This window comes from Miniopterus natalensis, chromosome 3 (genome assembly GCF_054644295.1).
Source record: "Miniopterus natalensis isolate mMinNat1 chromosome 3, mMinNat1.hap1, whole genome shotgun sequence".
Classification (NCBI taxonomy): domain Eukaryota; kingdom Metazoa; phylum Chordata; class Mammalia; order Chiroptera; family Miniopteridae; genus Miniopterus; species Miniopterus natalensis.
The window spans coordinates 45,491,236-45,518,893 of NC_142083.1; positions in this window are offsets into that span (position 1 = coordinate 45,491,236).

Genomic DNA, 27,658 nt, shown 5'->3' on the forward strand with positions numbered 1-27,658 from the left:
GAAAAAAATGTTTCTCAAATACTCTTTAAAACATGCAGTCTATTATCAAAGCTACTATCAAAGTCTACTATCAAAAGTCCACCACTGAGTGAGTTAATTGTGGAAACTGAAGCAACTTAGCCTACATAGAAATGATTTGAATACCTTACAATTTCCCAGGATGAAATTATTCCCAAGTTCCAATTTCTTTAATAAACTACTATAATTTGACCATCATGTTCACCTCATACATGATGAATAGAGAAAAGTATCTTTATTTCTATCTTCTAAGTTGTCAGTGGTTTTAAAAGATAATTTATACAGTTAATCAATTGATAAGTATTTATCAATAACAATTAAATAACAAATAACAATCTGAGCATTTTTTAATTGAGTAATAATTGATTAACTAAGTAAATTAGCAAACTATTTACTGTGTACTTACGTGTACCGCTGGATGCAAATAGGGATATGACAAAAATATATATTCCCTTCCCCATCCCCTTAATCTTAGTACAGTGACAGAAATACTCCTGCCGTTCTCTTTCTGATCCTCAGATTTCTTATTCTATCTCCCTGAAATCAATCGGTATATCAAATGATTATATCCTAACCCACATGAGACTCCTCTGGCAAAAGATAAACACCTCGCTTCTTTCCCCACACACAGTAAGTATTGCTCCTACCGTCACAGGGTAAATGTCAAGTTACTCAATATGATCAATGCTTCCAACCCCACTCACTGCTGACCCAGACCAGGCCTCTGTCTCCATCTAAAGACACTCACCTTCATAATCACCAGCTCCATGAGCTACTTCAGTCACCTTCTTCGCTCCACCCTAGACTCTGTTGGCCACTCTGTTGAGCTCCTCCTTTGCAATTCTACATCAGGAATCTTCAAAAAGAGAACAAGAACCCTTGAAAGTACATAACAATTTTCTTCCAAAGGATACACAACTAAGTGTGGCTCTAAGGAAATCATTTTCCATATCCTCACCTTCCATATATATATATATATTTTTTAAAAAACTGATCATCTGAGAATGGTTTTAGATAGAGGACATCATGACAGTTCTCCTTTCCCACTTCATTTTTCTTAATTTCTCATTTGTTGTTTTCTCACATAAATGGATACATATATGCATACACATGTAGGTAGATACATAAATAAAATCTCTCTTATTCCAAATCTTACTGTATTGCAATGCCGTGAGATATTAAAAGCCTCCAGGGCCCCAAAGAAAAAAATTCAAAAATATGAGTACTAAAGCCTTCTTTAATCAAGACTTCATAAATCTTTGCTAGGCCTCATGTTTTTCTTTGTCTTATACATATTTCTGTTAAAAGCCAAGTGTGGAATAGAATCAGGAGGCTTTAACATCCCTCTGCAGGGATGTAATGGATTTGGATGTTTTACACAGGGCAGCAGAGGGAGTGATAATGAGTTTAAGGACTTCATCTCTACCATTACTCAATTATTTGCCAAAAAAAAAATAAAAAATAAAAATGCATTGCTGTTAAAGCAGTGCCAAAGAGAATAAAGCATAGAGTGTATGGGGAAGAAATATCGAGACCAATGGAAACCTTTTTCATTTAGGCAACAAACTCCTCATAAGGCTCTTTGATTTGTCTATCCTAAAATTAGAATTAAGAAGTGAGATGTCAGGTAGTGTGTATTAACATTTATTTGAATTGATAAATGAAGTCAGATTTGTCTGAGGAAGTAAGTCTAATTTACTAATTGGTTTAATAAAAACTGGCCTTGCCGTACATGACAGATACGTTCCATAATTTGAATGAGTTAAATCTGTAGTTCCAAAGGTTTTGATGAAAAAATAATTGAAATATGCAGTACAATAAACTCAATTTACAAAAAAATTAAGGTATTGGCAAAAGCATATTGAAATTAACAATGAGTCAATGTCCCCAACAGTTTCTGAATATATCAGGGGTTTTTTGTTTGTTTTTAAAATATATCTTTATTGATTTCAGAGAGAGGAAGGGAGAGGGAGAGAGAGAGATAGAAACATCAATGATGAGTCATTGATCGGCTGCCTCCTGCACGCCCCCTACTGGGGATCGAGCCGGCAACCCGGGCATGTGCCCTGACAGGGAATTGAACCTCGAGCTTCTGAATCCTAGGTCGATGCTCAACTGCTGAGCCACACTGGCCAGGCTATCAGTTGTTTTTTGAAAGTGCCTCTAAATGAAAGAGAAACAGGAACAATTAACACTCATTTGGTAAGTCTTAATGAAACGCTTTTGTTATACTCACCAGAAATTCAGAAACTAAATAAATATAAAGGCTATTTTACAAATTCTTTCATAAGTCATTGCTCTCAATAAAATTGAAGAAGAACATATCATGATGACAAATTATTAAAAATAACATTTGGTGATATATTACTAGTTTTTGATACTCAACTCAGAATGAATTCAAATAATTGTGAGAATTTATTACTAAAAATTAACAAATTTCTTTTATTCCAATTTAGGCTTCCCAGTCCATTACATGCTCATATCCATAGTGGAAATAGAATTGATATTGAATCATCTTTTATTCCAATTATTCACCCCCAAGAAAAGGCTATTCACCTAATTTAAAATTGCATTTCTGAAAAAATGTACTCTAAGTTTAATAATTTTATATAAAAATATTTAATATATGTATATATATTGCTCATGTGTACTAATAAAAATATTAAGGATAACTTGATCCTGAAGAAAAAATTTTAAGACTTAGAGCATTATGGTTACAAAATAATCATAATTTTTATTTCAAGTAGGATAAAATTTTATAAATAAAATGGAATAGAAATATAGTTTCAAGGAATAAAATACTGATATAAAAATGAAACTAAAGAGAAGTTTTTTTATTAATTTTTTATTTACTCTTAATCTAATTATAACATCTATTCAGCATATATTCAGAAAAGTATAAAAATCTTAGGTGTAACAATAAAGTTTCATAAAAGGAACGTAAAAAACGGCACACAGATTAAGAATAAGAATTACCACTACCTCATAAAAACCTGCTATGCCACCAGTTTCTTTCCCCTCAGTTAACCACTATCTTTGCTTTCAACATCATACTTAAGATGTGCTTTTTTTATAACTTTATATAAATGAAATCATATAGTATGTGCTGTTTTGTCATCTTTTACTCAGAATTATGTTTGTGAACTTCACCCATATTAATATATTGTGTAAATGCATTATAACGGGTATAGCACATGTATTTTACAGTTTGTGAGAAACTACATATTTGAGTATATTTAAACTTGTTAAGAAAAAAATTGGATGTCAATTCAAAATTGTGCAAGGTTAGTTATTGAAAGTCCATGGGTCTCAATTTTATCATAGGTAAAATGGGGCTAAAATACTGTTTTTCGTATAGTTGCTATAAGATTATGCATGGAAAGCACAGTGCCTGACACTTATAAAAAGCAAGCATTGTTGTGGTGGTTGTAATTGCCTTCCAACTGGTCATTTCAATTTTAATAGCACCTTTCGCCAAAATCCTTCTGCTTACTGACTTCCAAGTAATATAACTAAACCACATAAATGAACATGCACACCCCCCCCCCATGCTTACAGTGACTTTATTCTAGCTTTTTATCACTTAAAGTGCTGTATGTGGCCCAACCACTCCTGCACAACTTGCAATGGCAACCTGGGCCAGACCTGCCTGCCTCCTCTCTAATTTAGGGTTACCAATACCTCTGTCACGGGACTGTTGGGGAAAAAAAATAACTAGAAAAATAAAAGATAAAAGAAATGAAAGAAAAGAGATGCCTAGTTTACATATGTAAAGCATTTGGAATGAAGCAGGTGCCTAATAAATGATAGTTACTTAGAAAGAAAGGGAGGAGACAGGGCAGAGGAAAGATTATCACATAATCTGGTTATGTTGGTGCTAGAAGGTGCCTGTTGTGATGACAGATCTATATCTTAGTCCACTGGTCTGGATGCCCACTTCCTAGCCAAGGCGCGTAGAAGGGGTAAAATAAGTAGGATGTGTGATGATATGAAGATGAGAAAACAACAATCTTCAGAGGTTAAGTGATTTGCTCAAGGATTGACAGGGAATTAGTGGCAGAGCCAGGGTTCTCATGTTGATCTGTCTGATTTCTGAAATACGTTGTTTTGTTTTGCTTTGCTTTTGCGTTCACTCTATTCCATTGCCTCTCTGAAATATTTTCTGATTTAATGTTCTGTCTATCTCAGATATGCTCCACTCCTAAGAATAGGTAGTGTTCAGTTTTAGGCTCTCTGACCCTCAGGGTCTAGTCTGTAAAATTGAGTCAATAATAATAATTCCTTTTAAATGAGTTAATACATGTAAAGGGCCTAGAATAGAATCCAATAAGTGCTACCTTTGTTATTGTTTTGAATTCAAACTATCAATTCATTGAATTTTTTATTTAAATGGAAAACCAGTGTATGAGGCCTTGTCCAATACAGGTCAGATATCTCAGGGGAGTGTTATCCCTCCCACTTAAAGTAAACATCAAGATTCTGATGTAACCTTAACCCTTTTCCTAATCATTACCATAGGTCTTTAACATTCCTGTGCACTCAAGCCCCAATAATAGGTGCTAAATAAATCTCACTCAAAAAATAGAAATTAAGATCCATGCTCTTAAAAAGCTTGCAACAAACCTGGGAGATTGGGACTCAAAAAAAAAAAAATTAACCATGCTTTTCATGGTACAACTCTATTCTCATCAGATAAACTTGCCACACTGTCCTATTTTTAAAAACTCAACTTCTTCCTGTAGTTCTTAAAATACTGACATTCAGCTGAAAATATGAATACTTTTATTACTACTGTTTAAGTAATAATAATAATAATAATATCTTAAGAGCTATAAAATTCCATAGTTTATAATGTGTTTTACATTTATTATTGCCTTTAATTTTTCTCATATGTGTTTGACCAGGCATATTCTAAATATAAATATTGTGATTTATATTCATGGCAAAATGAAAATTACTAGTCCACTTCAAAGGATAATTTAAATGATCCCTTATTCACATAATATGGAAAGAAAAGGACAAGCCTGGATAGAGTCAATACTGCTCAATAGAAATTAGTGGCAAATTTATCATGACCTGGACACAATCCCTGCCCTCGGGAGTGCCCAACCCACAGGGGAGGGGGCAAACAGACACACACATGCACAAATGCACACACAAAACATGTAAACAAAGTCTACATAGTACAAATTTATGAGGTAGCAGAACAGCACCCACCTTGCTGAGCTGAAATATTCAGGACGTGTAGTCCACATAGCTGAAGCAGAGAGAGAATTCTGAATCAAATGATAATTTCAAATGTGTCATCGTGAGAAACAGTTTGGGGCCAGTTCTCCACCACCTTGCTTCTCGATGTGTATCTGAAGAACAGCAGCCTCAGATCACCTGGGAGCTTGACAGAACTACAGAATCTTGGGGCCCACACATGATGTTCTGAGTCAGATCCTGAACTTTAACGTGATTCCCTGGTGATTTGTACACACATTAAAACTGGGAAAGCCCTGGTGTAGAGTGGTGCATCAGAAATACCTGGGGAGTTTCCTTAAGAATATCTATACCTGGGCCCTGCCCCAGGCCTATGAAGTCAGAGTTGTTTACCCATATTTATCAGATCTCAGTCCAAACATCGCTTTATCTGGAAAGTCTCTGACCCACCATCAGACCAAACTAATTCCTCAATTATGAATTCTCAAACCACCCTTAGCTCTTATCACACTTTGTAACTAAACATTTGTTTATCATATGACAGCTGTCTCTCAAATTGGCAAGTGCTCTATAAGAGCAACTATTTCTGATTTTGCTCAACATTACAATCGCAGAATTCTTGTCACATATTAGACATTCAATAAATTTATCCATGCATTCATTCATTCAGTTATTCCACAAATATCTAGTGAGCACCTGCAATATTCTAAGTTCTTAAGATATATCAGTGAATGAAACAAGGATCCCTGAAGGAAGTGACAGATAATAAATGTGCTGCTCTATTTCTAGCAAGGAGAGAATACTAAGAGTGAAAAATAAAGGCATATGGCATGCAATACAGCCAGTAAATTGCAGCTGTAATGTGCATCGAACTCCTCTCTTCAAAAACGGAACTCTAGTCTTCAGAAATCTTTGCTTTTCCAGGTACTTGTACAAAGTAGAGTGTCAAATGTTGAATAAATAAATGAGTGAATAAACACAAAAAATAAAGGCATAATGTAGTATGTTAGAGATATATAGTGTTATATAAAAAATAATGATAAAAAAAATGATGGGGCTGGGGCAAGTTACCAAAATAATAGAGTGGTGAAGGTAGACATCATGACAAAGCAACATATGAAAGAGACTTGAGAGGCATGAGTTAGCTCACATTTATCTCAAAAAAGAGTGTGCCAGACTAGAGGAACAACATGGCGGGGGTGGAGGATTGGGGGTGGAAGGTCAGAGATGACTTCACATAGGTAACCGGGCATCAGGCCATGTGGGTTCTTGTACAAGGTCTTTGCCTTTCACACTGTGTGAAACATGGAGCCTTTGCAGGATTTTGTGCAGCAAAGTGATACAACTTTCTAAAGCAAACATTCTGGTTACTGGGTTGAGACCACATTAAAGGGGATGAATACCAAAAGCAGAGAGAAAAACTAAAAAAACTATTGCAGCAAGTCGGATGAGAAACAATGGTCATGATGGTGACTTGGACCAGGGGTTAGCAGTGACAAGGAAGAGAACTGGTTCAGATTCTGGACAACATATATAGGTAGATCTGTGTATTTATAACAAAGTGAACACACTCATGTAAACATCAAGGAATTAAAGGATACTTATGTCTACCCCAAGGAAAACCACTATCCTGACTTCAATCTTTGTATAAACGGAATCAACAATATATGTTCTTTTGTATCTTTCTTCCTTTGAAATTGATTCACGTTGTTACATGTATCTGACATGTACTTGTATATATTGCAGTATCCTTCTTAAGTGTATAAATATGCAGTTTATTTATGCATCTTGCTGTTGTGAAGCATTGATTATTCATTCCCAGCCTGTGGCTATTATGCATAATGCTATGTGAACTTTCTTATACATGTATTACTATGTCAATATTTATTGACCTTATTCCTAGAAGTAGAATTATTAGGTCATAATAGGTCAAGTTATGGGTATGTACAACTTCAGTAGATAATGTTAAGCAATTTCCCTAAATGAGTTTTATCAACTTAAACTTTTACCAGCAGAGCACAAAGTGTTCCTATTTCTCTGCATCAGTCTTTGTAAATTTTGCTGATATGTAGGAGTATCTGAGTGGACTTAATTCACATTTCCCTGATGACTTAGAAATTTGAGGACATTTTAATGTTTATCGACCATTTGGAGGTCCCTTTTGTGAAGCACCTCTTCAAGGGTCCATTGTTCTATTGGATTGTCTATGCCTTTTTCATACTGATTTGTCGAAATTCTTTCTATATTTTTGGAATAGGACCTTTGTCAACCGCAGGTATTGCAAATATCTCCTACTTCTCACTTTCTTCGTAGTGTCTTCTGCTAATTAGAATTTCTTAATTTTAATGTAATTCAATCTATTAATATTTTTATTTATGGTTAAATGGTTTTTGTCTCTTATTGAGAAATCTTTCCTCATGAAAAGGTCATGAAGATCTTTTATGTTATCTTTTAGAAGTTTTATTAGTTTACTATTTATAATTAGCTCTATTATCCAATCACATAATGATGCTGTAAGATAGGAGTCAACTTTCATTTTTTTTCATATAAATACGCAGTTGACCCAACATCACCCATTGAAAAGACAAACTTTTTACTTCTCTTTCCTACTATAACCTTTATCATAAATAAAGTGTTCATGTTTGTGTGTGTCCAGTTCTGGATTTTCCACTGGTCTATCACCAATTATTGTGGCTATTACTCAGTAGCATAGTTGTCCATATTTTTCTGCTGCTTTAAGAGTGTTTGGATATTCTTGGCCCTTTGTATTTCCACATAAATTTTAGAATCCGCTTATTAACTTTCAGAACAACAACAAAATCTACTAAGATTTGGGTTGTGATTTAAACCTATAAATCTTTAAATAACCTGTTGACATCTGTAAAATATTGCATCTTCTAATCAAAGAACATGATATGTACATACACCCATTGACTTATGTTAAAGAGTTCTAGCAATGTTTTACAGATTTGTGAGTAGACACCTGAAATATCATTCATTAGATTTAAATCCAGGATTTTATTATTTTAATGCCACTGACAATAGTCACTTTTACTACTTCCTTACATTTTCTAACTTTATTCTGTTATGTAGAAATATATAAAGCTTTGTATATTACCTTGTGTCCTGAAAACTTGCTAAACTTACTTATTAATCACATAACTTATCTGTAGATTGCTTGGGGTTTTCAATGTATGCAAACATATTATCTAAGAAGAACAACATTTTTGTTTCTTTGTAGCTTTTAATTTTTCTTTCCTACAGAACAATGCTGAATTGAAGTAAGGTTTTTCTGCCTCATCCTTAGCTAAAAGGAAATTTTAACAGTTTTCTTTTAAGTGAGATGCTTGCTGTAGGGTTGTTTTTGACATCCATACTCAGATTAGGAACTTCCCCTCTACTCCTAGTTTGCTAAAGGTTTTTATCATGAATGGATGTTGAATTTTATTTATTATTTTTGTATCTATTTTTCTCTCTTATTCTGTCAATGTGGTAAATTACATTAATTGATTTGCAAATGGTGAACCAATCTTTCATTTCTGGGTTAAAATTGATTTGGTCACGATATCTTATTGTCAGATTCAGTTTGCTAACATTGTTTTTGGATTCTGGTATCTATGTTCATGAATGAGATTGGCCTGATATTTGCCTTACACTGATCTGCTCAGGTTTTGGTGTGAAGGTTATGCTGGCCTCATAAACACATTAGAATGTAGTCACTCTTTTTTTATTCTCTGGAAGATTTTGTGTAAGACTGGCATTACTTCGTCTTCTTATACTTGGCATCATTTGCTAATAAGACCATTTGAATTTAAAGTTTCCTTTTTGGTGAAGGTTTAAGATGCTGATTAATTTTAAAAGTTATTAGGATCAGAGGAAAGAGCAGCAAGCCTGCAATCCATTCTCTCCTTTTATTGGGAGACACCTGAGTGGAAAGAAAGATGACCTACTCAAGTAAACTTTGCAAAACCAAACTCAGTTCTACTGCATGTTTCAGGTGCCCAAATATACCCTTCCTGATAGCCTGACCTATGGCAAGGAGAAATTTGCCATTTTTATAACTGTTTTTCCTTGATTGTATTAAGAAGTAAATTTTACTATTGTGATGGTCCCTACTCTCCTTGGCTTAATTGTAAATGCCTCCAAGTCAAGTATTTCTTTTTTAGTGTTCCCTTTTAATTACCCCTCAGTGTCCAACATAATGGACTAGTTGAATAGGGGATGAATTAAAGAAAAATATTAATATTCAGAATACTATTCCCAGGGTATCCATGTTTCATTGGGAAAAAAATAAATTACAAAAACAAAAAGTTAAGAGCATTATGTCTAGTGAAGTAAGTCAAAAACAAATACTATATGGTTTCAGTTTTATGTTGAATCTAAAAAAAAACACAAACTCCTAGAAACAGAGAGCAGATTGGTGGTTGCCTAGGGCAGGGGTGGATTGGGGTGGAAGTAAGAATGGGTGAAGATGGTTTAAGAAGACAAACTACTAGTTATAAAATGAGTAAGTTCTGAGGATCTAATGTATGGCCTGGCAACTATGGTTAACAATGCTGTATCTTATGTTTGAAAGTTGCTTAAAGAGAAGATTTTAAAAGTTCTCACTCCCCAAAAATAAAGCTTGTAACTATGTGAGCTGTGGAGGACATGTTAACTAACCTTATTATGGTAACCATTTTGCAATATATACATAGATCAATCAAATCATTACTTTGTACATTTTAAATTTAAACAATGTTATGTGTCAATTATATCTCAATAAAATTGGGGGGAAAAGAAGCAACGTTATTTGAAAGTGCCTCATAATTAGCAGAAAAAGCAAAACTGCTCAGTCTTGAAAGGTGAGAATAGCCCAAGTCTTTTTCGATGTCACACTTGCAGTCACCCACACTTGGCCTCAAGGAGAGAACCAAGAGATAAATAAGATGCTTGAGTTGACAGTTTGATATGGGAAACACTTCATCTTTTGATGGTTTATTGCAGTCAGAATTCAGTGGTTATTTCCCATCGTAGTCTAATAACACAAAAGGTAAGCAATCATGTCACTGGTGTCCCGCCCTTAGAAATGTGATTCAAGACAGTCATGGTGTGCTTCAGCATGTTTTCCTCTCTCCTTGTTCATTTTTAAACTGGGTAACTTACATTTGAAGTGTCATTGAGAATGATTTTTTTTTTCCTCACACAGAAAAGGAGGGGAGAAACCCTCCCAATCTTGGGCTATGAAATTCTTTTGAAACAAACTCAGAGTTTCTTAAGTAAGTGTCATTGAATATTGCTGGCAAACAATTTTTCCAGTGAAGACATAAAGAATATCCTTGTATTTCTTAAAAATAAAAAGCCTCTTTTTAACCCTCTTGGATTATGACATAGGCAAAATTATCAGTGAAACTATAACCTTTATACAAACCTCTAAGACTCTGAACTGAACAGTTCTGACCCTCCGTGGGCAGAGCTCTGAGGTTGGGTCAGTAATCTCTTTAGCTACAGGTATTCTTTAAATCTGTTAGTGTTTTACAGAAGAAATACAATTTTCTTTATTTTGAGGAAGAATAGCATGTAACTAGCAATTTGGTCCGTTGGATTTAATTCAGCTGACCTTTATACTATAATACTAAAGGGTAGAAAGATATAATGACCCTAACACTCTTAGAACTAGCTCAACAAAGTGCCAGAACAGTATACACTGATGTCGTTTGTATGCTGTACAATTCTACCAGTCATATAGCCACAGCCACTGTTTCTATTTTCTAAAAGTATTGGAGACTTGTCTTTCTCACTGACATCCTTTTGCTATCTGGCATTGCTTTTTGCATATGCCGAGGAGAGATCCTAGGAGGAAGAGCAGGAGGCACCTAACGCTCACTCAGTGGCCATTCAGAGATCCTAACACATGTGCCCTGTGTGTGGCAAGCACATGACATTGTCGTCCGGGTCAAGCCTAAGCAATCTACAGGTAGAAGAGGTTGTTCTAGTGGCTTCTGACAGCACAGCAGACTTTGTGCAGGGTTCTGATGTGATCCTGCCACCTCTGCAGGCCTCAAGTTTTTCCATATATGTGCTATCTAAACAAATCCAAGTAGGCCAGCCGGGGCAGTACAAATACTCTCCTGTCCCCTCCAAGCAAAGGCTCAATACTATACTTGTTTCCATCTCTAGATTCATGCTTTCTCATTTGGGGATCCAAAGATTTTCCTTCTGCTCATGAATTAGCCAGGCATTTAAAAATACAGTGTTTGCATTTTATCCAGAATTTTAAATGTCCTTCCCTAAAGAAGTGTTCTCTGAACATCTACTCAGCCACGTTGCCTGCTACAAAGGGCTACAATGTGACTTCAAAGTGCTTTTACGTGGAGTCTAGACTGAATGAATGTTAAACCAAAGTTAGTACTCAAAGTGTCAGAATTGTCTATTTTACAAAAACTCCAAGTGATGCTCAGAGACATTAAATTTATTTGCCAAGGTGACTCCAATTTTGTTTCTGAGAACATTATTTTTTTCCTGTCTGTCTTGTTTCTTAGGGTTGGCAATGATATAGTTCCCTCAAAATCTTTGCAATGCCTTTTCCCCGCTCTCTCTGACAAAACTCCCTTTAGTGAAAGGTCATCCCCTGAGTTGTTATCTGGAACTATGTATGAAGAGAAAAAGAAGAGTAATTGAAAATTTTTGATTATCATTAGCAAACTACTAATTGCAATTGCATAAGAGACACTAAAAATTTAGTCAGAATAATCACTTTTATTATATTCTCGTGTTGGTATGCTTACTAGGAAATGTAACTCCTGTCTATGAAAATTAAATTTTAGAACGCAATGCACTATGTATCTACTTTGTTTTATCATTGTTATTTGGAGAAATGATTTCCCTTTCATTATCAAGTTACAAAAAGGATGTTTTCTTAGGATGGGTTTTCTAGAGAAAGATTTGAAATAGATATTTGCCTGTTGGAAATTTATTGGGGAATGATCTTAGGCTTAATACATGTAAAGGGAAAGCAGAATTGGACAGAATGAAGGATTAAACTACAAAGCATTGCAACAGAGGTCTTAGTTTTTTCTATAGTAAACTCTAGCTACAATGGTCCTTCAAAGTTGTCTGGGATTGAGGCAATGGGACCAAGCCTTTGTACCCTGCATGGCCCAATCATATGATGAGAAATGCCATAGAATTAGGGACAGGATGTAACTGTGGGCAATGTGGCTTCTTTTGGCCAAGGGCAATTGCTGTAGAGGGAATTCACCTGTGAGCTATAGCAACCAACACTCTTAGCAGCTGGGACAAAGCATATCTTGGTCCTCATTGGATGGTGGGAGGATTCTCCCTGGAGAGGAGTCTGGGGAGCACGCCACAGCAATTTTAAACAAGAAGTATGACATTCTTTAGCAACCAGTGTTTTCTGACACTGATTTCTGCTGACTTATTTATATAAAAGTACTTCAAAGCCATATCAGTTTCTCTAATTACCTCAAATACTGACAAAATTTTAATCTAAAAACAAGTTAGAAGGAAAAAAATAATTAGAAATGTTCAAAGTTAGAATGTTTACATGCTTTGGGTTTTTTATGAAGGTTTGAGTTACATTTTTTAAAAAGAGACCATTCATTTTTTATATATCTTTATTGATTTCAGAGAGAGGGAAGGAGAGGGCGAGAGAGAGGTAGAAACATCAATGATAAGAGAGTCATTGATCAGCTGCAGCCCGCAACCCGGGCATGTGTCCTGACGGAGAATCGAACCCCGATTGCCTGGATCCTAGGTCGACACTCAACCACTGAGCCACTCCCGGCTGGGCGAGACCATTCATTTTTACAAATAGTACTAAAACAAAAATGACACAATTCAGAGAAATGTATAAATAATGCTAAAGCACCACTGCCTATGACATTTGCAGTAGATGCTCTGATGTCCTGTCAAGATGCCCCTCCAGGACCATGGTATTTATTCACCTACCTGCCCGTATGAAGGCTACTGATTGCTTGTAATCAAGTTTCCTTCTGGAAATTGCCTTTAAAAGAAGAAACTCACCAGCCCAAAGTTTCATTCCATCTTTAAAAATAACTATTTAGTGGCTGGATAATGCAGGGATACAAAAGTTTGGCCTCCCTGCCTCAAATTAGAACAGTTCTCAAAGGCCATCCCAGCTCCAGAGCTCCCCATGTGATTGTCTGAGCCTCTCTTGCCACATCACAGTTCAGTCTCTCCTTCTGCCCAATCCTGCTCCCTTTACTCCTTTACATAGCTCGTGTCCAAGTACACTAACAAGCAAACTTCATGAGCATACATGTCTGTCTTAGAGGTTTTTTCCTCAGGGGATCTGATTTAAGAGACTTAGTACCAAGAATAATCCTAAGAAGGAAAATCTAAAATGAAATTTTGGACCTTAATCACCCATTGGCCTACTGGCAGTGAGGACCCTGTCACTGGGGTTAGATGGATTATTGACAGCCCCTAGAATGCTATATTGTTATAACATTTACCAAAGGCAAACTAGTATAAGGAAATATGTTGGTGTGGCCAATATCTCACATATTTGAGAAGTCAGGAGAATTTAGTAATGAAGATTTATAATGAAAAGCTAAGGATAATTCCCACTGGTTAAAGCAACTTGTGAAAGCCAGAGGGCCTCCTCAGCAGCATATAAATGAGCTCTAATCTTTTGCAGACAAAGAGCAAGAAAAGTTAAGCATCAGACCCAGTACTTAATTATAAGGTAGCATATTTCCAGAGAATGCTGAGTTTTCAGCCCTAGTAGGTCTTCTATTCCAAGGCCAGGGCCCTAGTAAGGAAGAAGTAGGACCATAAAACATGGCCCAGGAATATCTGGGTTAATGCACTGAAAAATTGGAATCCTTAGTTTTTAATGAACCCTCTGAACCTACACAAGTGGCCTATCATTTATATTGGAGGCTTGTGTTCCACTCTTCCTTGCAGATAATGCAGAGCCTCTGCCTTGAAAGACAACATGTGTCTCCTCAAGATCCACCTTTACTTCCTTCTCTGGCTAACAAACCAATTTTAGGGTCATAGCACAACATAACCCAGCCAAGAACATTCTGAGCCTGTTGAGGGAGAAAATGAAAAATATGCTGAAGGAGTTGCAGGGCCTAAAAAACATCTATCAGTGGGAGCCAGGGGAGATGATTAGATCCTTATGGTACTGGATCAAGATGGTGTAAGGCATAAATTTGCACAAGAGAGAGTTTGTTGTACATATGGAAGCATTCTCCCATGATACCGGATTTAACACCCTGACAAAGACCCTGTAACATACTCCTAGATAGCTCTTGAAAGTCTAAAAAAGATAAATTTAAAAATAATAAGTATTATTATTATTATATAAAATAAAATGTCAAAACCCATGACAATACTACACTAAAAAATAAAAAAGGCTATGATCCACATAGAGTAAAGTAGAAATGCCAGGACTGCCATGACAGATGTGAAAGAAAGAATTAACAGGTTCAGGAAAATGAGCATTCTAGAATGGATAGACTACATAAGGCTGGAGAACCCACCAGTGGACTATATTCCATGGGATGGCAAAGAGAACAATAGGGAATGTGCTAGTTAGAGGAGCACCAGAACTACAGAAAAGCTCAGGGGTGTCTGCTCTCTGTAGGCCAGCGCTAATGATAGGAGATGCTATTATAGAACATTGCTCCCTGAAAGCAATATAGATGATGGAGTCCAGTAGGGATGATAGAGATAATAATAGAGTCTAAATGGTGATAATGCTGAAACCCTCAGAAGCATGTTGAGGGTTATGACCACTATGAGTGGATAATTACACACAAGGAGCTATGGAAATGGTTCAAAGAACATGGCATTCCTAAGGGAAAGCCATGGGCAGCTAACAAGTATTTTCTGTCTTAATTTATACAACAACAAAAAGAATGGATAATCAAGATGCTTAGGGCAGCTCCCCAGTTTATAGACCTGAGCCAATTCTCAGACCTAAAATCTAATGACAAAGAAAGATGCTGGATCTCTAAGAGAAAGAACTTGGCAACTGCAGAGGTAAATGGTAGTCCTTGCTTAAAATGACCTATACCCATTTACTCAGATAACTATAAACTTGGAAACAAGGAGCACCCATACATTTTGAGGATCTTTGGACACAGGGTCCAAATTCACATTGATAACCAAAGATGTATATGAGCCAGGTATTAAGTAGAACCCTGACTCAAGTCTACTTACAGCAGGTCCACTAGGTCCATGGTGGTCATTACCTTAGTCTTTAGATGTATAATTGGACTAGACATACTGGGTAGTCTGAAGAATCTCCACATTTGTTCTTTGGCATATAGTGTAAAAGCTATCATAGTAGAGAAAGCACAATGAAAACCTGTGAAACTTCCCTTTTACAACTAAAAATAATATTTTATCTTGGTGGTAGTGGCAGAGGTTAGTGCTACCTTTATTGTCTAAAGAATGCAGAGGTAGTGGTCAGCACTACATCTCATTTAAATTAGTCACAGCCCTAATGAATTCTACAAAGCCAGGTGGATCTTGTTCATGGCATTTGACGACCACAAACTTAACCAATTTCAGCTACTGTTCCAGATGTGGTATCTTTGCTACAACAGATTGATATAGCCCAGGTACAAGCTATGCAGCCATTAATCTGGCAAATGTGACTTTTTCCACTCCTATCAGGAAAGACGATCAGAAGCAGTTTATACTCATGAGAAATGGACAAACATACACATCTGGACTTGCCCTAAGGCCATGTTAACTGCACTCTCTGTCATAATGTAGCCCAACTGAATCACCTGGGACATGCGGACATTTCCCAGAACATCACATTGGCCCACTCTATTGATGACATCATGTTAATCAGACCAGACAAACAAGAACTGGCAAGTATGTGGGAGGCCTTGCTGAGACACATGTGCTCCAGAGAGAGGAGAAAACTTACAAAGATTCAAGCACCTCACCCAGCAGCGAAGCCTTAAGGAGTCCAGTGGCCTGGGGTATGCCGGAACATGCCCTCAAAAGTTAAACACAAATTATTAAACCTTGGAATTCCCATCACTAAGAAAAAAGAACGACACCTAGTATGCCTCTTCAGGTTCTGGAGGGAGCATACTCCATACTCTGGCCAATTTTCTAAATGAAATGGAAGGCAGCAGCTTAGACTGAAGAATGAGGGCAGGAAAGAATTCTATGGCACTGCACCAGGCTGCTGGCAAGCACCTCTGCCTCTTAGGCCCTGTAACCTGGTAGGCCCTATGGCATTTTCTCAAGATTTAAAGCAATTCTAAAAGTTAATATGGTTTTACAATAATTCAATATAGCTAAGTGAGACAGACAGGACTGGTTGCTTGGAGCCTGCCATCCTTCATGTTTAAAATTTGGCTACTGAAAAGAAAGACATCATTTTCCATGTTAGGACTGATGCGATTACCAGCCCCCCATCCATATGAAGACAATGTCTAGATAATGGATACAAATAGTCATAAATGAAGGAATTTCTCATAAGCTTTCAAAAGCCAAAATAATCATTTGAAAAATGAAGGATTTGATTAACTACATAGTTATTTCCTCTACATAAAACTGTACTCTTCAACTATGAGACCTCATAAAGACCTTCAAGGACATCTAGCCCAATGCTTTAATTTTACAAATGAAGAAACTGAGGCCAAAAAAAAAAGTTAAGAAATTTGCCTAATATATTTTCAATTTAAATTTTACCAAAGTCTAATTTACATCCAATTATATTCCCATAAAACTAAGTCTAATCATATCCATATTTAACAATTAAAAACCAAAATCAATCAAATCTAAAATGCAATCATGTAAAAGAGATTCATATATTAAATCATAAAAAATAGAACAGGTGATTAAACAAGGAGTCATTTGCCCAGCCATCTCCTTATCTGGAAACATAGTTCACCTGTCACATGGTCTTCAGTCTTTATTTCTTCTAACAAAATCCTTTACACAACTCATAATGACACAAAGTTGCTAAAATTTATGTCCCTATTTCCCAATTAATTTATAGACTGAATGTTATCACTTTTAATCATTTTATGTGGCTGATATTTTTTATGGTCAGAAAAGGCTTCAAGGTTATCTTTTGTGTTATAGGGTTTGATGTATAAGCTCTATGAATCCAAACTTGATGGTCTGATAAACCAGAGGAAAAAAATAACTTACTCCTCCCAAACCTATATAAGGCTAATAATGGCTGCCATAAAAGTCAGAAATCATTCAAGCACAGGTTTCTGTTGATCAAATCCTACTGCCTCCTTTTAATAATAATATCTTCTGGCCTATTCCCTTAAACTAGGGTGCTCCCACTCAGCTTAATTAACCACTCTCCTGATTCCCTTTTTTCCACTCTGACCATTTCTTCTCAGCCTCCTCACATCACCTCTACTCAACCTTTAAACATCAGAGTGCCTAAGGATTCTATTGTCGCCTTCTTCCCTTCTTTGTAACAGGATGTACTCTATAAAAAAGCAGATGTGAATTTGAATAGGAAAAATTAAATCTTCATTTTCACTAACCTCTAACTCAAACTCAGTATTCATTTCAATTATGAAGGTATTCAATAATATCAGTAATATTTTAGTATTGAATATGTATAATGGTAATATTACAGTAACTGTAAAAATTTTCTAAAAATCACAGATTTTTTTAATATTGCATTGAAGTTGTTTCAGAGATCGCAAAGTACCATTTATACTCATCACATACTTCAAAAATAATGTAGGAGAAACCATCACATAAAAACATAATATGAGAAAGTTCAAGAATAAAGGAAGGAATAATTTTTTATGGAAGCAGAGGGAAGAAAGTGTGTAACTTTTGTTAGGAAAATTGGAGTATTCTATTGAAGTGACATATGACATTGGCCTTGAAAGATGAATAGAGGTTGTCCAGATAAGAAAAAGGAGAGGGCTCTTTCCCAACAGAAAAAACAACATCACAAGGACTGAGTTGTGAAAGAGAGGAGTGAATGGTTCTGCTCCATAGGAGCACTGAATGTGTTGGAGGGAAGGGAAGAAGGGAAGGGGAGGGGAGAGGAGAGGAGGGGAGGGGAGGGGAGGGGAGGGGAGGGGAGGGGAGGGGAGGGGAGGGGAGGGGAGGGGAGGGGAGGGGAGGGGAGGGGAGGGGAGGGGAGGGGAGGGGAGGGGAGGGGTCAGAGCAAATGTTCTAGCTGAGAAGATAAATGGAGAAAAGATGTGAAAGGCTGACCTTCAGATTTTTCCCTATAAGTGATAATAAACCACCAAAGATTTTAAGCAGAAGAATTTCAATACCTTATTTGAATTTTAAAGGGGTAAAGCTAATATCAATATGGAGGAAAAACTAGTAGCCTGGAGACTAGTAAAAGAGCTATTGCAATTGTTCGTGCAAGGGATGTGACTTATTGCCTTGGAAGATAAGAAAGAAGTAAAAATAAAAACTGGATCAATTTTCTGGTTTAGATGATGGAGGGAGTGAAGGTGATACTATTAACATAAAGAGGGAATATAGAAATGTGAACATAAAATCTTAATTAAAAAAAAAAAAGGTTGTATACTTTGGGAATGATTACTCTGCTTTGTGCAACAAAGAACATGGCAACTAGTGGCTTAATACAAATAAGATTTTCTCATTAAATAAGAAGTTTGGAGGTGAGTAGCTACTGATGCCCATTTAGCAATTTGATAGTATTTTGGCTTCACCAAAGAAGAAATATGGGTGGCAAATAAACATATGAAAAGTATTCAACATCATTAGCCATTAGGTCAATGTAATTAAAACCATAATGAGATGCTACTATGCATATAGTATTAGAATTGCTAAAATTCAAAAACTGACAGTATCAAATGCTGATAAAGATATGGAACAATTGGAATTCTCATACACTGCTAGTAGGAATACTAAATGGTACAGCAACTTTGGTAAATAGATTGACAGCTTCACATAGTCTTTTAAAGTTAAACATACATTTACCATATGGCTTAAGAATCCCCCTCCTAAATATTACCCAACAGAAGTGAAAGCTTATGTAAATATTACCCAACAGAAGTGAAAGCTTATGTTCACACAAAGACCTGTATATGAATGTTTATAGCACCTTTATTCAGTCACCAAAAACTGGAGTCACCAAATACCCATCAGCTAATAAACAAGTTGTACATCCATACAATGGAATATTACCCAGCAATAAAAAGGAAGAAACTATTCAATACAACGTTTTTATTATTATGCTAAATGAAAGAAGAAACCATCATGAATAATTCCACTTCTCTGATGTTCTGAAAAAGCAAAACTAAAAAAACTGTAATCATATCAATGGTAGCCATGAGATGGGGAGAGGGGATTGACTACAAAAAGGAATAAGGGAATTTTAAGGGAAAATAGAAATGTTTAGTATCCTGATTGTAGTGGCAGTTATATACTTAAATATATTTATCAAAATTCAGGGAAAAAATTAAAATGATAGTTTTATGGGACTAAAATGCTAGCATTAAAAGTGAGCATAATGTGGAAGAAAAACTAGAGTGAATATCAAACAGTAATTTAATGGTCAGAATTTTTAATGTTCAAAAATGGGTTTTTTTGGATCTGTGGCAAATATTCAATGGACTTGGTGGTGATTTCATTTTTTTCTCTTGACGCTGGATAACTATAAATAAATTTCCTTGTCTTATATACCTTAATTTTTCAGAAACTTTTGCTATCCAGCTCTTGTAACTTTGAGCAATTTCTCATTCAACTACCTATATTTATCCTTATTTTATTATTTTAAATTTTATTCATACATGGCATACTACTTTATTTAATGAACCTGTAGTTTGTCATTATAGACTTTTCTTGTTCTAAGTTCATCAAAAATTATAAAGAGACTAAAAGACTTTAAAAATCTGATTACATGCATCACATCCTCACATATAACATATAATGCCATGGTTTTTTAATTCCTATTTTATTATATAAAAATTAACTTTCAACTAATGAAATTTATTATAATAAAAGTCTATACAGATAATGATAGATGGATAGATAGACAGATATCACAGTTTTTGGATAAACAGTAGTTGGGGACTTTACATTCTTCTCTTACTAAGAATTAAATAGCATTTTATCTATTTTTCAAAATTTCCTGTGTGCACTGCTAATGCTAACCATTCTTCTTCTTTAATTATGTCAGAATGGTATCTTGGAAGACAATGGTTCGATTCACTGTGAATTCACAAACCGCATTGACTCAATAGAATTCCACATCAGACCTTTTGTCCCATTTTGTCATGACAGAATCTCTAGTTCATGAATACAAGTCTAAGATACAATCAAAAGTAAGTTCAAGGACAACGGTGAGTTTTCTGGGTTAGTACACACTGAATTTGTGAAGTCATCTTTGCCTGAGTTCTCACCCTAAGTCTTCTGAAAGACATGCATGTCTGAGCAACATTAAAAATTCTGGCGATTTGTTCTCAGATTTCTCTATTTATGTATGCTCTTTTTGTCATGGAGGTTTTGTCATGTTTGTCCTACACAATTTTTTCTCTTCTCAGTCCCACCTCCCTGCAGGCATGGGAGGACTCCCAAACAGAATCTGTGAATGTACCTCAAGATCCACTTTTTGACCTCCTCTCTGCACTGTACATGACTGTTTAATTTCCTACTTAAGACAAATTAATTGTTGCATGCTCTAATGAGGCTGCAAGGATCCTGCTCTAGTCCATAGGCTTGAAGAGGTTACCCAGAGGTTGTCCAGATTGATGGTTCCAGGGTGGATGACCTGAAAATGAACTTTGACTAAACTTTGCTCTTTGTGCACTTGGCAGTCTATACTTGGAAAGTGGCAATTGTTTGCAGCAGACAGTTTAAAACTTCAGCCCAAGATTCTGTTTGGAGGTTAGCTTTTGGAGAAAAGGGGGGGAACCGCTTTGTCAACCTTTTCAGTACTAGTCTTACCAACTCTTTTTCAAGTGTTTTATTCTTCTCTATAACATCCAACTTACATTTCAAGGTAGAAAGTATTAACCTAACTAAAAATGCATTTTTATTTTTATTTTTCCCTTCCTCCAGACACTATACAAGTTAGAACTGTTTTTTAACTTAAACCCAATCTACTATAATGCAACTTGTACACTTAAGAATTTAGATAATGTGCCTACAAATATTAATTGGTTCCAAAAACCTGTAGGCCATGCATTAAACTCATTTTACTGATTAGATGTAATTTATCTCAGGTTTATGTACGCATTGAAGACAACTGTGTTGAAACTATTACATTTCAATTTTGTGATACAAGATTGCAATCTGTCCAGAAGATTCCCCCTAAACTAATTTTTCTTTAAAATGAATGTTAGAAAAAATTTTCAATAATGTGACAGTATGAAAGATCAGCTATTCTGAGATAAATTATTTGGTTTTAGCCTACTCTGGCAGTTAGATTGGACTCTATAAAACCACCTTTTGAATAACATACAACTACCCTCCACTTAAAAATGCATAAATAAAAAACAGTGTTCTTTTATATAATATTCTTCAGTGTGTTTCATCATAAGCAAGTGATAAATATCACACTATTCTCATAAAGAATCATGAATAGAAAGTGGCATCTCCCTATTGCAGATGGAAAAACTGACCTAGGAAATGGCTTAAATTATTTTATGGAATAATAGATTTAGGATCAGAAGCCAACATTTCTTACTTTCTGGAATTTTTTATTTATCGTCATTCTCTAATCTATTTTCTCTTGAAGTGACCATCTTAGGTGGTGCCCCACTACCTCCTTCAGTGTCACAGTAGCTTTAGGTGCAAAAAAAAAGGGGGGGGTAAGAGTTTTAATATATACTTCTATACTTCTACAGGTAGCCTAGAAAGGAGTTTGCATGTGTCCTTTCCCTTGACCAAAATCCCTATAAAAGTGTAGGGGGCATTGAAAGAGGTCACCACATTCTCAGAATCCCACTGACATGCTCAGAAAGACTCTCAGTCATGTCCCGAAGAAACTAGGTTATTTCATATTTTTAGGGGTATTCTTCAGGTCTTAGCTGAATTGGAAATTTTTAAAGTCCCTTTAGAATCCATCAGAGCCCCCATTGGACTCCAGAGCAGATTACAATTGCCTTTTTAAATATCTTCCTTTCTAATGCTACTGTGCAATCCTAAAGCCAAGCTGCTTAGCCCAGAGACAAAGCAACTGGAGACTGACAAAGCAATTCCCCTGATGCTTTCCAATGCTGCTTTGGCTGGAGTTCTCTAGTATCAACCTGTATCCTTGACATACATAGAGTTGGACAGTGGTCAAAGAAGGCATCTTTATGAACAATAGCTAATCACCACATTATCATCAGCAACACTGGCCCATAGAGGGGATAAAAGGTGTTCTGTGGCTTTGAGTGTCTCCCAAAATTACCCTTGGGTAGATAGGATATAGGAAGGGGTGCTGATGGAAACTTGTATCAATAATCTATCCTCTGTGCTCTTTATTTCCCTTCACTTGCCCATTGAAAATCCAGGATCAGGATTAGAAACAGAACTTATGGGCATGCATAAAGTAAATCTTAGAAACAGAACTCCAGTGGTAGTGTTTCTGCAATATCCAGTACAACTGAAAAAGCAATGGGCTGAATAACCCATAATATAAGGGCCCGATCACCTTTGTGAGAATAGAGTTTGATTGTTATATCCCAAGCTAAAGGCAAAAGCTGGAATTGAATAAAGCAGAAGCAGGTCCTCTGATGAACAAAGATGATCTGAGTTAATGTCAGAGATGAAGGGGTAAGAATGAACTGGCGGGGTGGGAAAAATAACCTTTGTATTGGAACGAGATGGTATCTGCTAGACAGAATGCCTTTCACAATTTAACATGAGGCATTGCTAACTCTTTTGGGGTCATTGCAAGTCACACCAGGTGGTACTAACTTGGCTCAGAGGCTAGAAACTGAGACACAACTATGATCAGGTACTTATCTCAGTTTAGGATGCTGTAGAGAATGGTAGTATGATGACCCGCTCTCTGTTGCTTTTATCTCTCACAGCTTTTACTCTTTTAATTTCATCTAGTGGGCAATTTAATGTTAGTGATGTTGGTGATATGAACTTTCTTTTAATTCACTGAACTTATCTTTTGGTAGAAATTAAGATGTACCTTCGCTGCTCCTATAAGACAATGTTGTGGACTTAGTGGAAAAGAATGATTGACAGAGTGCCTTTTGAGAGTGATTTTCAGAGTCCCTTCCAAATTAAATTTCATGTCAAGACTTCCAGCCATCTGAATTCCCAAGTTAGCCTATAAAGACAGCTCTAGGTGTTCTTCAGTCTTTTCCATTGGCCACATGGCTATTACTTTCCTTTTAAAACAGTTTATGGAACTGGGGAGGCTGAGCCACTGGACCCTACAAGACACCTACTACACAAAGCCACTACAAATTCCAGGAGACATAGCAGCTCTACCTAATACATAGAAACAAACACCTGGAAGCAGCCAAAATGTGGAGGCAAAGAAACATGTCACAAAGGAAAGAACAGAAAAAAATCTCTAAAAGAGGAACTAAATGAAATAGACCCAAGCAAGCTAACAGATACAGAGTTCAGAATTTTGTTTATAAGGATGCTCAATCATATTAGTAAGAGTATTATGAAAACAACCGAGACCATCAATGACCTAATAAAGTACCTATCAGAAAGGAAGGCTACACGAACTGAAATGAAGAATAATTTACAGGGAATCAACAATAGAGTAGAGGTCGCTGAGAACCAAATCAGCAATTTGGAACATGAGGAAACAAAAAACACCCAACCAGAAGAGCAAAAAGAAAAAAGAATCCACAAATAGGAAGATAGTATAAGGAGCCTCTGGGACAACTTCAAGAGGCCCAACATTTGTATTATTGGGGTGCCAGAAGGGGAAGAAAGAGACCAAGAAATTGAAAACCTATTTGAAAAAATAATTACAGAAAACTTCTCCTACCTGGGGAAAGAAATAGACCTACAAGCCCAGGAAGCACAGAGGGTCCCAAACAAGAGGAATCCAAAGAGGCCCACAGCAAGACACATCATAATTAAAATGTCAAAGGTTAAAGACAAAGAGGGAATCTTAAAAACAGCAAGAGAAAAGCAATTAGTTACCTACAAGGGTGCACCCATAGGACTGTGAGCTGATTTCTCAACAGAAATTTTGCAGGCCAGAAGGGAGTAGCAAGAAATATTCAAAGTGATGAAAAACATGGAACTACAACCAAGATTGCTCTACCCAGCAAAGCTATCATTTAGAATTGAAGGTCAGATAAAGAGCTTCTCAGAAAAGGAAAAGCTAAAGGAGTTCATCACCACCAGACCAGCACTACAGAAAATGTTGGAGGGTCTTCTTTAAGAAGAAGCTAATGAACAAAAGAATCTGAAGAACTAAATAGATCCAGAGACATTGACACATGCAACAGATGATCATATTTCAGAGGAAAGAGGGAAGGGGGGTGGAGGGTGGGAAGAGATTAACCAAAGAAGTTATATGCATATATGCAAAACCCATGGACACAGTCAATAACAGAATGAAGGCCTGGGGAGAGGGTGGGATCGGGGTGGAGGGGGTCAATGGGGGGGGGGATGGGACACCTGTAATACTTTCAACAATAAAGATAAATTAAAATTTAAAAAAATAAAATAAATAAAAATAAAAGTTTATGGAACAGAGCTATTAACAATGCTAACACCATAGTACAACCAAAAAATATTAGGTAAAAACTAATTCCGTTTTCTTTTATATTCAGTGTTCCTGAACATAGGTCACAAGCAAATGAGAATATAGCCTAACCTGAGGTTAATTTCTTCATCACAAATATTTATCATGAATTGGTTCTGTACTGTCAACTCAGTAAATTTTCAATTGATTTGCTACTAAGACAGGAAAAAGCCCAAAAGACGAATTCCATACAACCATTACGGGAATGAAAATCATTTAGCCTACAAAGCTCTTTCTTTTGTTGTTAATCCTCACCTGAGGATATTTTTCCAACTGATTTTTAGAGAGAGTAGAAGGGAGGGAGAGAGGAGGAGAAAGGGAGAAAGAGAGAGAGAGAGAGAGAGAGAGAAATATCAATGTGAGAGAAACACTCGATTGGTTGTGTCCCACATGCTGCATGTGCCCCGACTGGGGTGGGGGTCAAACCTGCAACCCCAGGTATGTACCCTTGACCATAAATCAAACCCACAACCCTTTGGTAAGTGGCTGACACTCCAACCACTGAGCCACACCAGCAAGGGCTACAGGCACATATTTTAATTGTTAAATCTAATAACTGGTTTTGAGTTAAATGATTAACATACTAGAAAAATTTGGAAGGTGAGATTTGTTTTCCTAAAATATTAGTCTATTAATCATTAAAGCAATCCATACATATTCAAAGAAAGATTGCTTCCCCTTATATGTTTGTGCACATTCATCTAAAATGGCATAATTAACATTAAATACCAACTCCAAAATTTTCATTAATCTGAATTTTTAATAGAAAATAAATAGGACCTCTCAGACTCCTCTTTAGGGAAGACTTTTATTTCTAGAGGGCTACTATCATATCCAGGAATCTATGAGTTTCTATAGTACCATTATATTCATTCTTCTTATACCGTTTTTATGCTGACTCTCTTGGGTTTTTCTTTGCTCTTCCTGTTAGGGAAGGCAGCTTTCCTTCATATTATTCCCAACAGTGTTGAGCTGTGAGGCAAACACAAGACAATAAGATACTAGCTATTCATCAGGATTAGGTGAAAGTCAGAACTATTCAACCAAAATTAATAAGAAGGGATGTAACAAACCCACCTTCTAACAATTCATTTGAAAGTCAGATAATATCAATTAGCATTTATCAAATAAGAACAGGCAGGTGAGGGTGACAGTATCTTACTTACCTTGCAGGAACATGTGATGATGAATGACTCACTCATGAAATATATTAAGTCAGCATTTTCTCAGCACTCACTTAGTATGTTTAAACAACTTTCAAATATCCAGATAAAACAGAAAAACTCATTTCTGAGCCATAACTGGGTGGCCACAGGCACAGTATGCTTAATACTTCACCAACTTAGAATCCTAACCTTCCAGATGCTAATGTCCTAAGAGATAAGCATTAAATGAAGTTGACCTGGACTCTATTTAATTCAGTTTCAGTACAAAAACTATTTTCTGGGTAAGTATACTCTTTTCTAAGGAGTTCTTTCGGCCCTCTGTAGTTAATTCCCACTGATCCCTGCAAGGTGGGTACCATTAGACCTATTACAAAGAGGGAAAGTGAAAGCAAAGAGACCTCAGAATGATTTACCCAAGTGGATAGACTGAGAATGGAAACCCACTTACTGGGCCCTTAGAGCAGCACTTTATCCACTATGCTAAACTATCTTTTGTACCAAACTACTTACAGGAATACTTTGCATGTATACAGTAGAGTCATCAGTGTCACCACTTATCTAGGCTAATGCATGTCTACTCGGCAGGATCTCATCAATACGTGAAAACACCCAGATACAACCTAGTAAAGTCTCCATTCAGGTAAACACAGACCTCCTTCTCATGCCTCAGCTTATTTACTAGTAAGTCAGGATTCCTGCAGCGAAGGACGGAGAATCCTTGGCCTTGCAACTCCTGGCACATTCAAGTTTAAATTCACTAAGAATGTTTAGGCTGCTTATATCTTATTTGAACACTGGATGTCAATACTGAGGCCAGTATTAAGAGATTGAAATGAAATGTTGAAAGCAAATTTGGCTAGCAAGGTATGATTAATTTAGGTTATGTCTATAAAGTTGAATACAATGGATTTCTTAGCCTTCCAGTAAAATGGATAATAAATACCGGAAAAAAATATCATCGTCTACACTAAATAGTTACAAAGTTTGAATTTTATGAGAAAACTATTCAACTCAGCTGAGTTTCACCCCCTCTTATCCATTCATTAAACGCATAGATATATGTGGAGCACCTGCTGTTATACACTAGGGCTAAGTTATAGTGACTAGGCATTGTGCTAGGGCTGAGGAGACCCAGAGGGAGCAGGCAGACCCCGCCTCTGCCAGCATAGAACCTACAGTTTGGCAGAGGAGAACCATGGTTTGCATTCAAACATTCCATGATACACAGGAGTACAGAGTGCTATGAACAGGGTACAAGCTGGAGGCACGTCATCTACCAGGGAGAGCCAGACACCAACCAAAGAAGACATCCTAGTGACAAAGAAGAGATGTGTACAGATTAGAGAAATATTTAGAAAATTGACTTGATTTTAAATTTATTCTGAGACTGATTTTAGTCTTGTTGCGGTTGTGAGAGTATTGGCGAGGAAAGAGGGAAAATTAAAGAAAAACTTAGACTTCATAGACGGCCTTAAAATGCCTTCTTTTTAAATAGTTAATGAATTTAATAAAAACATAACTGATTTCACTTTACGAGACATGTAAATTATTTTTCTGGGCACTGATGGCGTGTTCAGTG